The sequence below is a fragment of the Pinus tabuliformis genome, chromosome 3_2, assembly GCF_031772625.1.
Source record: "Pinus tabuliformis cultivar Carrire ecotype Pingquan chromosome 3_2, CPIR1, whole genome shotgun sequence".
Taxonomy (NCBI): domain Eukaryota; kingdom Viridiplantae; phylum Streptophyta; class Pinopsida; order Pinales; family Pinaceae; genus Pinus; species Pinus tabuliformis.
Genome location: NC_142302.1, coordinates 88784133 through 88795494, shown reverse-complemented (window position 1 = coordinate 88795494; position 11362 = coordinate 88784133). Strand labels below are relative to the sequence as shown.

The window sequence follows — 11362 nt, the reverse complement described above, 5'->3', positions numbered from 1 at the left end:
TTTATGCCATGGCCAAGACACTTGTATCTAAAGACCAACACTCTTGGATTTCCAAAGAAAATATAATAAAACCAAATAAATTATATAAATCCATTCTATTATAAATGACAAGAGCCTTAATTGAGCCTCTATAGTATATTAATACTCCTTCAACATTTCTTCATGGACAAGATGTATCATGCTAATTTTACATGGAAATAGCATTTTAATCATCAAACATGTAATATATGTGCATGATTATATACAAATTTATTGTTGAAATATGATTCTAAATTCTTACCTCTATGGATTTTGCTTTAACCTTATTAAGATCTCATGCTTCTCATTGAATGGGGTTTTAGATTTCCTTTCGAAAAGTAGATACTACACGAATAGTAATATCTTGTCCAAAGAGTCTAGGCATGTTATAGCTCATATCCACTTCAACACCTTTTGTTTTAATCCTGATATCTCTTCCCAAGAGAAGATATTGTTCATGTTCCTAAAGTAACTGAAATCACTTCCAACTAAATCCAGCAACTTCCTTTATTGCTGGTTCCACTATTTCCTTGACAACCTTGTCCATGCACTTCATTATACCTTCATTACCTTGTAACTCACTAATAATCTTAAACAATATTGTAGTGGGTTAAACAGCACTACAAACATAAAAAGAGGTTGAAACATATGGTTTTTCCTTGTAAGATTTCTTCAAGTTTTTTCTTGGGACATCTAGTTTGGTGTCTTCGTAAAACCATTGTAAGTACTCCAGGTCAATAACAAGATCCTTTCTTGGGAGAAAGTCAAGAACAAGTACCAGTGAGCTTGTACTTCTCTGAATAAAATTAAACATGAGATGTGGTTTGTCTATCAGATGACTAAGCACGCCTATAATTGTAGCTATGTTTAGAGTTCCAAATGTATTCTTACAATGAAGTTGTTATCCTAGTTCAAATTCAACCCTATACCCTTCTTTACCAAATTTTATATTGACAAATCCTTCCCCATTTCCATCTGCATTTTTTAAGGATCTCACATCTGCTGGGATGTAGATTGGATTTAGCTAGGAACCCAATTGTGTCTCCACTGTGGAAGTTATTCCTTCCATTAGGCTTCTTAAAACAAGGGATAAATGTGGGAATTCCACTGATTTATCATGCATACTTATATCTTCAACAATTTGATTCCATTTGAATTCGAAGGGTACATTAAGTTTTCTAGTTATTGGCACCTTCAAAGGAGTGTGTTGCAAGCTTCTCTTCCCATCAACGTGAGCTTCAAAGGCAATGTGTAGATACAAGGAATGAGCATGTATCTGAGACCTAACACCTTCTTTGGAGACGTTGTCACTGATTCTCATAGGCAAATCTAATACTTTTGTCTTTTTCCCTTGTTTGAGTGATATAAGGATAAGGGATAAATGGAACCTAGTTGAATCCATTTATTGTAAATCTCTTCATTTTTGTGTTGTAAAGTTCCAGAAATATCAACACCTACCAATAGGATACCTAGCAATCCAAAAATCTTCATTGTAGGTTTGGAGTACGAGAGATTATTCCATGTTGCAACATTATCTCATGTATAATGTGTAACATGCGCACCTCGCCCAATGAAGCTAGAACAAGTAAGTATGAATTGTCTATTATGTAGTATTGATTTCAATGCTTTATTCGTCATAATAGATTCTAATAACTTATATAGAATATGCAAATTTTACTCCTAGAAACCATTCGGGTCTTCTTTCCCTTCCAAGTTTTCTGCCAATTATTTGCAAGATGACCTCAATTTGAGTTGATGAGTCAAAAATATCATCGTTGTTCCTTAAGATAAGAAGTAGTAAAGTGTTGAGAACACACATAGTAGAGTTCATCACTTCAAGAATGTTATTGAGGATTCTTTTTGTTGTGAATGGCATGTATTTCCTCTGTTGCACACTTTGAATGAAATTTAGACTTCTATCTTCTCATCTACCTCAAAAATTTGGTCCCCTCATTCATTATTTGACTATTTTATAGTATACAAGCAGATGCACTAAATTCTTGTAGTTGTGTTGATGTTTGATAGTCATGGTGTCTTGGTTTTTGTTGCTTCATTGGTTGTGGTATCAACAAAAGACTTTCAATAATTGTCCCTTTCAAATTTTACAGTCAAGAAAAAATAGTGGACTGTTCACATCCATGCTTTTTAAATTCCTCCCTCAAGAAAAATTATAAACCAAATCAATTTCAACATTTGTTTCAAATTTACACTCTTTTCCCAATTCTCCTTGTTGTTGTGTTATAATTGATATTATTGTTAAATCAGTTGCAACTATAAATTCTAATTACACAATTGAATTTGACTACTTCAATAACCAAACTCTAACCCTTTATTTCAGTAAATTGTGCAATGTATATATTTCACAAAACAAAAAACTATTTAGCCAACCTTTCATTTGAAACACAACCTTACACATCATTGTTTCATTCATGTATCATTTTTCTAAAATAAGTTAAATGTATAGTAAAACAAGTTGAGAAATAAAATGCAACTCTATAGGAACATAAAGAACCCACTCACTTTTAGCTAGATTATCTTAAATTTGTGTAATGCTTGTTATTGCATTTTATAATATTTTTACGAACATTTTGATGATAATGAATTTTAATTGCATGAATTAGTGATTATAAATAATCTCTCCAATTCCAAAATCTGAACGAGGAGAAGAGGAACATTGAAGTTCAGGTGCATATCACCATATACCTTAATCTTTCAATTTTCTCATTTTGAAATTTCTTGTATCTACATATCTATATACATACATGGAATGCTTGAGATTTACTTTTCATTATTATGATCAAACAATTTTTTTCACTCCTTTTTTAACTGATCAAATGTGGAAGAAGATGTACAATTTCCATATTTGATCTTATAGTGGGTGATGTCTCATTTCTCAATATCCATGATCAAGTATATGAACTCGCTTATGTACTTACTACTAATGTCATCAATGTGTTGCTTCATTTATAAATTGAATAACTATGCTTTGAAAGATTTATCTCTCCTTTCTGGTCCCTGTAGATGGCCTTCTTATTAATGGACATTCCATGTTGATTCATGAATCTAATATGAGTGGGGAGAGTGAACTTGTATATACTTTCCTTGTGGGTCTCTTGGCAATGATTTTCTTGTTAAAGTTTGGAAAATTTTCATGAGGCTATGACAGCTTAAATTTCTCTTCTAGGTTTGTAAAGATAAGAAAGAGATCATATGAAAATAGTTATTCTTCCTAATTCCCATTTAAAGGATTATATTCATCTATTGATTACACTCTATGCTCTATTTGATATTAAAGAGGTTGGTTTAGAATTTTATTGCCTTATTTCAAGTAACTAGTTTGGGATTGAATCCTTCATCAACAAATTATTTCCCTCACTCCACTTAATAAATTGACTCGATATATTTCCATATCCTATTGTTGAAGGAAGAATTTTATTAAATATGGTCAAGTAATCTATTAATTTCCATTTCCTTTTTATGAAGCCATGACTTCAATTGGATTCAAAACGACAAGTTGAGCATCCCAACTATTGTAGCCTTTTTTTGGATTCTCATATATATTGATGATTAAAAGGGATGGTCCTTTCTCATTTCAATACAATCTTGTTTTTTCTTATTTTCCTCCTCTTTTCTTGAATTTCAAGCAAACATTACTACTTTTTTTCTTGCTTGCTTCATTTTCAAGTACAAAATTTGCTCCTATTCTATAGTTCTAGTCTTCATGGTCTAGTTTCCTTTTTTTTGTGCTACCTTAGTCTTTCCTATTATTTTTTCTCTAATTTTATTTTACCTCTATTAAAGAAAATCCCTTCATCAATATTTTTTTCATCAGTGTCATGATTCTCCTCTTCTAAAGGAGGTGAAATCCTGGTTTGCAGAGGTTGTAGTGGAATATTACATACTATGAATTATTGTTATGTTGTTTCATATTAATTGTCGGGTAGTTAATAGATAATATATTATTAAATAAGGGAGACAAGGTCATACTTGATCATCCCCATTTTGGATCCATATTGCCTATAAAGGGAAGTATATTATATGTTGTAAGGTTTCTTTCTGACATTTTCTTAATACAAACATTAATTGTTTGAGAAATATCCTATTAAGGGTGGAACCCAACAATATTGTAGGCTTCAACTCCATTATAATGGGTTCCCAACTATCATTTCCATGCTTTCATGTTGGAGGCTTGTTTTCATTAAAGTGTGGTAATTCCATCCAATGGTATATGTCATTCTATTGTAGTGGTCGGGGGTGCAATTGTGGTGCCTATATTTTTGTTCTCTCACTTCCTTACTGACATGATAGCAAGGGCTTCCCTTATAGTGTTGTGACTATTGGTAGAAATATGAGGGAGACAAGAGGCTAGTAAGAGGATCCTTTCTTATAGTGTAGGCTCCCTCCGTAGAACTCAAGTGATTTTCACAAATGTGCCAGATCTTTCTTGACCTCCTGGACCTGGAACGTCATTCGCAAATGGAGATTTATTATTATTTTATTTTTAGTCCCAACGATTCTTTTCCAAATAAAAAAGACAACTTATATTCTATAGAGTTTCTATGCTACACTGAATTCGATGGTTCAAGGGATTCTATCTCCTAATAAGGCCACTTTATAGGGAATATGATAGAATTAGCTACAGATCTTAGATACCTTGTCCTAAGCAGACTTTAGAAAGTCATAATACTAGAATAAATGTTTCAAAGTTTTGCTTGTTTCATAGATAAAGCCCTTTTCCCTATGAAAATGCCAATTGAATTATCATGCTCTCTACTACATGTTCCCTAAAAATAGGTACTAGGTGAAGACATTATTTTATCCATTAATGGTTTCGATTCACTTTAAAATAAGCCTATGTTGATATGTTGTTATATTTAATTCAATGAAATTTTTTTTGTTGTTGGGTCCCTCAAGATTTATGAACTTCATAACCCGTAAAAATTAACAGAGCTTGGCTACATAAGCTTGAAGTTCCTTGCCAAATAGGTTGAACTAAATATTTTTGCTAAGCTATTAAAATTCATCCTTCATATTGGAACTTATGCTTGAAAACTATTATTTGTCTCCCATATCCATGTAGGACAGTAGTGAAATGGTTAACAGTTAATGGAATCTTTACTTCGATATAACATATATTTCTCATTTATAAAATTGGAAGAAGATAACATACTCTTTTAATAAAGTTAATGTAGCTTGAGTTTTGGAGATGTTTAATCTACAAATAAATCTATCAGTTGACTTGTATTGTGTGTATAGGGTTTTGTCTTGAGCGATGTAATAGTCAAACTGTTCATTATTGTATATATGGATTGTTAGGGTTGACCTAGATTTGTGAGTCCTTAACCAATCTCTAGGATGGAACCCAATATTACAGTGTGTATGAATACACACACCAACATTTTTACAAATACATTTTTGGATCATTGGTTACATGTTCTCTTGTGTGATTTTTTAGCGTATGGGCACCACATCTTGTGTTTATCTTATTCATGGGTTCATATTTTTCTACCTATATGTTCTAATGGTCTATGTAGATGAAGGGATTTCTCATTGGTTCCATTCAATCTTTTTTTATCTCTTCTGATCTCAACATAGTATTAGAGTGGGTCTGAGATTCCCCTACCTTATTTGGGGGTTCTCTCCTTTTATGCTTGGTATTCTACATGTGATTGGTATTTGTCTTTTATTGTTAGATCCCTTGTATCTTGTGTGTCCATTTCTTGGCCCAATCATTCATCTCTTGAAACACTTACTACATGATTGTTTCACACATATCCTATAGGGTTGATGTCATATATTTGATGGGATATATCCTTTTTTTTCATGTCCACCTGTTATGGTTGCTTTAACCTTTTTCCTTCTTCTTTGAGATTGCATAGAAGTTGGTGCACTTCCACTTGTTAGTGTTTCTTCTTAGTCTTTCTGGTATTTTCTGTATCTAGAGGGAGGCTAAAAGTCTAAATTAAAGAAGTTTTGGGCTGTTTTATGGGTTTTCTTTTCGTGGCTAGAAGACTCCCTGTTTTGTGTCCATATTCTAACCTAATTATGGAAATTTTGGCACCCAACACTATGGATTTGTGTGTTAGATGCTCATGTTGGTATTTTTTGCAACTGTATTCCTTTCCAGCCTTATTTGGAGAAGATCTAAAAGTTTTTAGTGGATATTATTGCCCTAAGGGTTGTCATCTTGCCTTTTCAGGTTATCTCATTTCTCCTAGGATTTCACTCATCTTCAAGTGCTTACTACAAAACTGACCAATAAGTGTATAGATAATCTTATTTACACAAATGTTGAATGGTTTTTAGAACTATTCCCCTTTTACAGCTTCCTAAGAGGGCCCACTTGAAATTATATGTTCTGGAGAATTGCTTGGCTTAAGATTTTCTGGGTTATTGAGTTAATATGTGAGGTTAGTGGCTAGTGGCAATTTTCCTTAAGAGCCATTGAACTAAGGTTTTTGGATCACCTTTATTATAGCACAGTAAAGCCTTCATGGCCAGTTTAGTGGGTTTTATTGAAGCCTCATGGACACTTCAGCTATTGGACTATATGTATTGTTCCTATGGTACACATATGGTTTATTCTTTGTAGATTGGACTATAACAATTTTAGATGGTGATGTTCTTGGTATTCAATCCACCTTATTTGGAGGAATTCTTCATATATTCAAAGGGTTGTTACCCTTTTATTAGGCATTTCAGTTGGTCATGTGAATCCTATTCAGCTATCTACAGTGATTCATATTGGCTCCAACAATACTGTGCTACCTGTTTTGAAAGGGTCACTACTCTCAACACCTTTGATGCATTTTCCAATCATAGGTGTGTAGGATCATGGCTAACTTATCTTCTATATTGTTTGAAAGTAGCAAGAGATTTTGATTAAAAGCTATTTTTTGGTCAATTTAGAGTGTCCTAAATTGCTTTAATTGTCAATATGGGAGTCGTAAACTATTGAAGTGTGGCACACTATATGTGCAAGATAACCTGTTTCTTACTTTTTGTCATTTTTTATTTTTATTATTTTGTTTTGGGGATTTTTGTATTCGTTTATCTCCCAATGTGAAATGGAAATTCTATCCCTAAGTTTTAAGATTACTCTGAAAGACAAGTATGGCTATAAACTTTCAAGGAAATTATGTCCTTTATAATGATTTCCAAAACTTCAAACTTCAGAGGGTCTTAGAACATACTGATGATGAAATTAATTCCTAAGAAAAAATGAAAATGTGCCACTATTCTAACCAAACAAATAGTGAACTATTGATCATGAAACCATTATCCCTTCTACTGTCTAAATACAAAAGAAATGAATTAAGCTACTCCACTCAAAGGAATCAAAAAATTGCAAGTAAATCTAAAATCAAATTACATCAATTCATAGTCTGACCCCTCGCCAGTTAGTCCAGCTACGGCTTTCGGAGGTAATCATCAACAACTTGAGCAATCTGATATTTAATTGTAGAAAAGTAAAACTAAAATCAAATCACATCAATTCATAGTCTGACCCCTCGCCAGTTAGTCCATCTATGGCTTTTAGAGGTAATCATCAACAACTTGAGCAATCTGATATCTAATTGCAGAAAAGTAAACTAAAACCAAATCACATCAATTCATAGTCTGACCCCTCGTCAGGTAGTCTAAGCTATGGCTTTTGGATGTAATCATTAGCAACTTGCGAAATATGATATCTAAACTGTCTAACGAAGCAAATGAACTAAACTGAAATCAACAAAACAAAACTGGAATTAAAAGCTAAGAAATGCAAGTCAGCAGAAAGACTGATTCCATGTCACTAGTTTTTACAAAAGGAAATGTATGAAGATGCCTGGACCTACTATAATCTAGAACATGCACACTAATCAACGTTAATAGCAATGTACAAAGCATGTAAAATTATGTACAAGAACGAAGCGTTAGTACCATAGTAAATGAAATAGACATAAGTGAATAACTAAGGCATATTTGCAATAAACATAAAGAAACACAACATGAAACTGTACAACAATAAGAAACGAAACCTCGGCGTGTGCAGGGGTCCTCTACACAACCTCGAGAAACAACTATCAATCAAGAATTACACTTCACGCAATCATGTAGAAACAGAGTCTTCTCATATATTTCAAAACACAGTCACAACAATGAAACTAGTGTCACAACGCAGTGGGATTTTTATCAGCAAAATTATATTCAAATGACTAACTCCTATGCATATAGAAACACATTATTTATAACAAAAGGTTACATAACTATTTTCCTGTAAACTACACTAACAAAGGACACGCAAACGACAGTGTCCATGGATTTAGCATCATGGCTGCCGAGATTATGCAATCTATTGAAAACGACTTATTGGATTCACGTCGTGGGAAGCCTACAGGTGTCAGTGTGCCTCCAGAGATCTAGAAATGGCCACGAAAATCTTTGACGTGCTTGGAAACAAAGTCCTATTGCCGTAGGACTCTTCTGTTTGACCACCGCTTGACCACTATTGACCACGGCCTCCCTTGATGAATCCAACTAAGCCAATAGGACTCGATCCATGTCCAAGTCATTTCCAGCTTGCCCATGTGGCTCGCTTTGCCTGATGACGCTTGCAATGTATACTTTGACAAAAAAAGCTGTGGAAAGTTGAAGCAGCTGCGGAAAGTGATAGGACTCCACAGCTCAATGAGCAAAAATCTAGTTCAAACAGCAGACACAAAACATAGATAAAAAAACCACTTTAAATTCTCTTTTATGATTAATATGAAATGATGTTAACAGCTTAGGAGGTCCAAGTGAATGGAAAGAGTCTAGGAAAGTGTATAGGAAAGATGCAAGTTGAAGGATCAACATACCCCCACTGTGAAGGTGTTGCATGTCCCCATGCAACCAAAATTTTGACCATCCTCTCTTCAATCCATATGCTCTGAGACCTCCACCAGAGCATTCAGCCCTCTGCTCTTCCTTGGTATTACTAACATCCTAGGCTTCCTCACCAAGCATTTGAATTTGAGGTTGATAAGTTCTTTACTCAACCTCCTGCACTTCTTCTTCAATTTCCTGTTCTTTTTCTACCATAGCCCAAGATGTAACATGGTGTTGTCATGAATGATCTTGTCCAATCTGCTTTGTTCCCTTAATGTTTCATTTTCATTTTTAATGTGTCTATTTAAGACCTCCAATTCAAAAAATTCTTGTTACAATGATTCGACTAAAGCTTCTTGTGCTGTGTGAGGCTGAGTGGAGGAAGTGCTTGGACCTGTGGCTGTCTTTTCCAAGGATTCTATATAATCATACATCTCTTGCTGATTCGGGTCTATCTCGGGTGTAGTTTTCCTTGGGCTGACCCCAAAATCCTGTTGAGAAGGACTGATCTCCAAATCTAGCCGAGAAGGACTATCAAAATTTGGCTGAGAAATAAGAGGATGATGTGGGCCACGGCCAGGAGAGGTTGCTGGAGGCTGCTCCGGTGTTTCTCCTCCCAAGTCAATAAAGTGGGGCCCTTTGGTTTGCACTGTCCTTAATTTTCCCTTAAGCCTGGAGCTTCTCCTTACATGCTGTGGACTAGTGTCTTTTTCCTCCCTACTCTGTTTTTCTTTTCCTTTCTTCTTGGTTGCAGCTGATTGTTCCTGAAGATAAGCTAGTCTTTCAGATAGTGTTTGGTCTTCTTTTTGGGAAGGATCTGGGGCTTGATATACAACTTCTATGTTTCTTTTCCCTTTTGGTTTTCTTTGCTCCTTATCCTTAGTTCTTTCCAGCCTCTCTTCTTGATTAATTTCTCTAGTTATGCTAGTAGGAGGGGCTTGCATTCTCACACTTGTCTTCTTCCTTGTTCTCTTCTTGGTTGAACTTTTCTCTGGTGTTTTAGGGGGATCTTGGAAAAATTTTCTAACTAAAAATTGTTCACAGGTGTCCTTCTTTTCCTTCAATTGTTTTTCTATCAAATTTTTCACAAGGCCGTGATGATACAAATGGGGTTCTACGTCCTCCAAATTCTTTTGGATGGTGGTGGAAATTTTCTTCAGCCTATTTAACAAGAAGTAGGGCGAATTGAGGGTTTGGTTTTCTAAGAAATTCATCAACAACTGGATGTGATACATATACATTTATCCAAAACGTCCCTCATAGGTAATGAACTTTTGAATAATCAACAATAGACTGGCCCACTTCTCTTCTAAAGCATGGACAGGGATTCCTCGTTTAAAAATAGTTACATCCATACTTGGGTTTCATAGGATAACCCTCCAAGCCTTCTCGTCAAAGCTCTTTTTCTTGAACCAGCGTTCTCCCTCCTGCGGAAGTTCTATAGTGGGTGCTATAGATGCCTCAGTGACTGTAAACTTGAGGTCTCCAACTTCCACCTCTAGGCCGTTAAAAGACCTCGCAAAAGTCTTTGTAATCTCCTTGTTGTGGCCCTTGAATTTTTGAATAAACCGCAGCCACCTTGCCTTCTTCAGTATGTTTTTCACTTGCGGGTACCCTTCCATAAACTTGGGCCCTTCCAGTTCTGCCCTTAAGAACAGACCCATCCTTCCTTCCATCTTAAAATTCATCTGTGTGAGTAAGGGTTTTAGCGGAGATGAGATGCCTAGGTTAACGGTGGTGAATAGAGTTTATGGATAAGAAAACAGTGACTGTAAATGGAAAACAGAGAACAGGTAGTGGGAGTGAATTCATGGAAATGGAGTGGAGGCTTATATGAACAAGGTGAAAATGAAATTGTGGCTTCAATAAAATAATAGGGAACTCAAGTGAACCCGACAAAATTTTAAATTGAATGGCTGCAAAGTAGACGTAAACACGCTTACGAAATGGCTGCGGAATTTGTGCGGCAGAGAGGAGCCGTGATCAAATCGATCACGTCCTCATGATTACAGGTGGAATGTCAAGGTACAACCAATAGAAGTTAAATCCGAGGGCTGATCATGAGGTCGTTTGAGAAATAAATACATGGTTCGTGGAGGAATTGTAGGTCGTGGAACGGTTATGAGGCTATCAATGCCAATCATTGCATATAGTGGAGCCATGGTTTTATAACTATGTAAAAATGTTCTTTGAATGCTATTTGAAACAAATTTCTACTCATACCTTGGAATTCTTGCCACTTTTTGTCCATTAATCTTTGATCAGTTGCTCCTTGTTGATGCTTTTAAGTGCCTCATGTCTTCATAATATTTCCTCGATCATACTTGCATTTGATTTTTATTATTTTTAACTATCAGCTAACTTCTAATGTTAAATGACAGGGTGATAGCTGCGAAAACAACAACTAGTTGCGAAATCAGTTTGCAGCTATGGAAACTGGATCTAACTGCGGAAACTGGTACAATGGCCACATGACTGAATGGAAATGGATATA

At 35.0% G+C, this 11362-nt stretch overlaps 1 pseudogene; it reads right to left on the bottom strand.

The window, feature by feature from the left end:
- Positions 1-337: 337 nt before the first annotated feature.
- Positions 338-1141, bottom strand: LOC149179965 (red chlorophyll catabolite reductase-like; annotated as a pseudogene).
- Positions 1142-11362: the final 10221 nt, after the last annotated feature.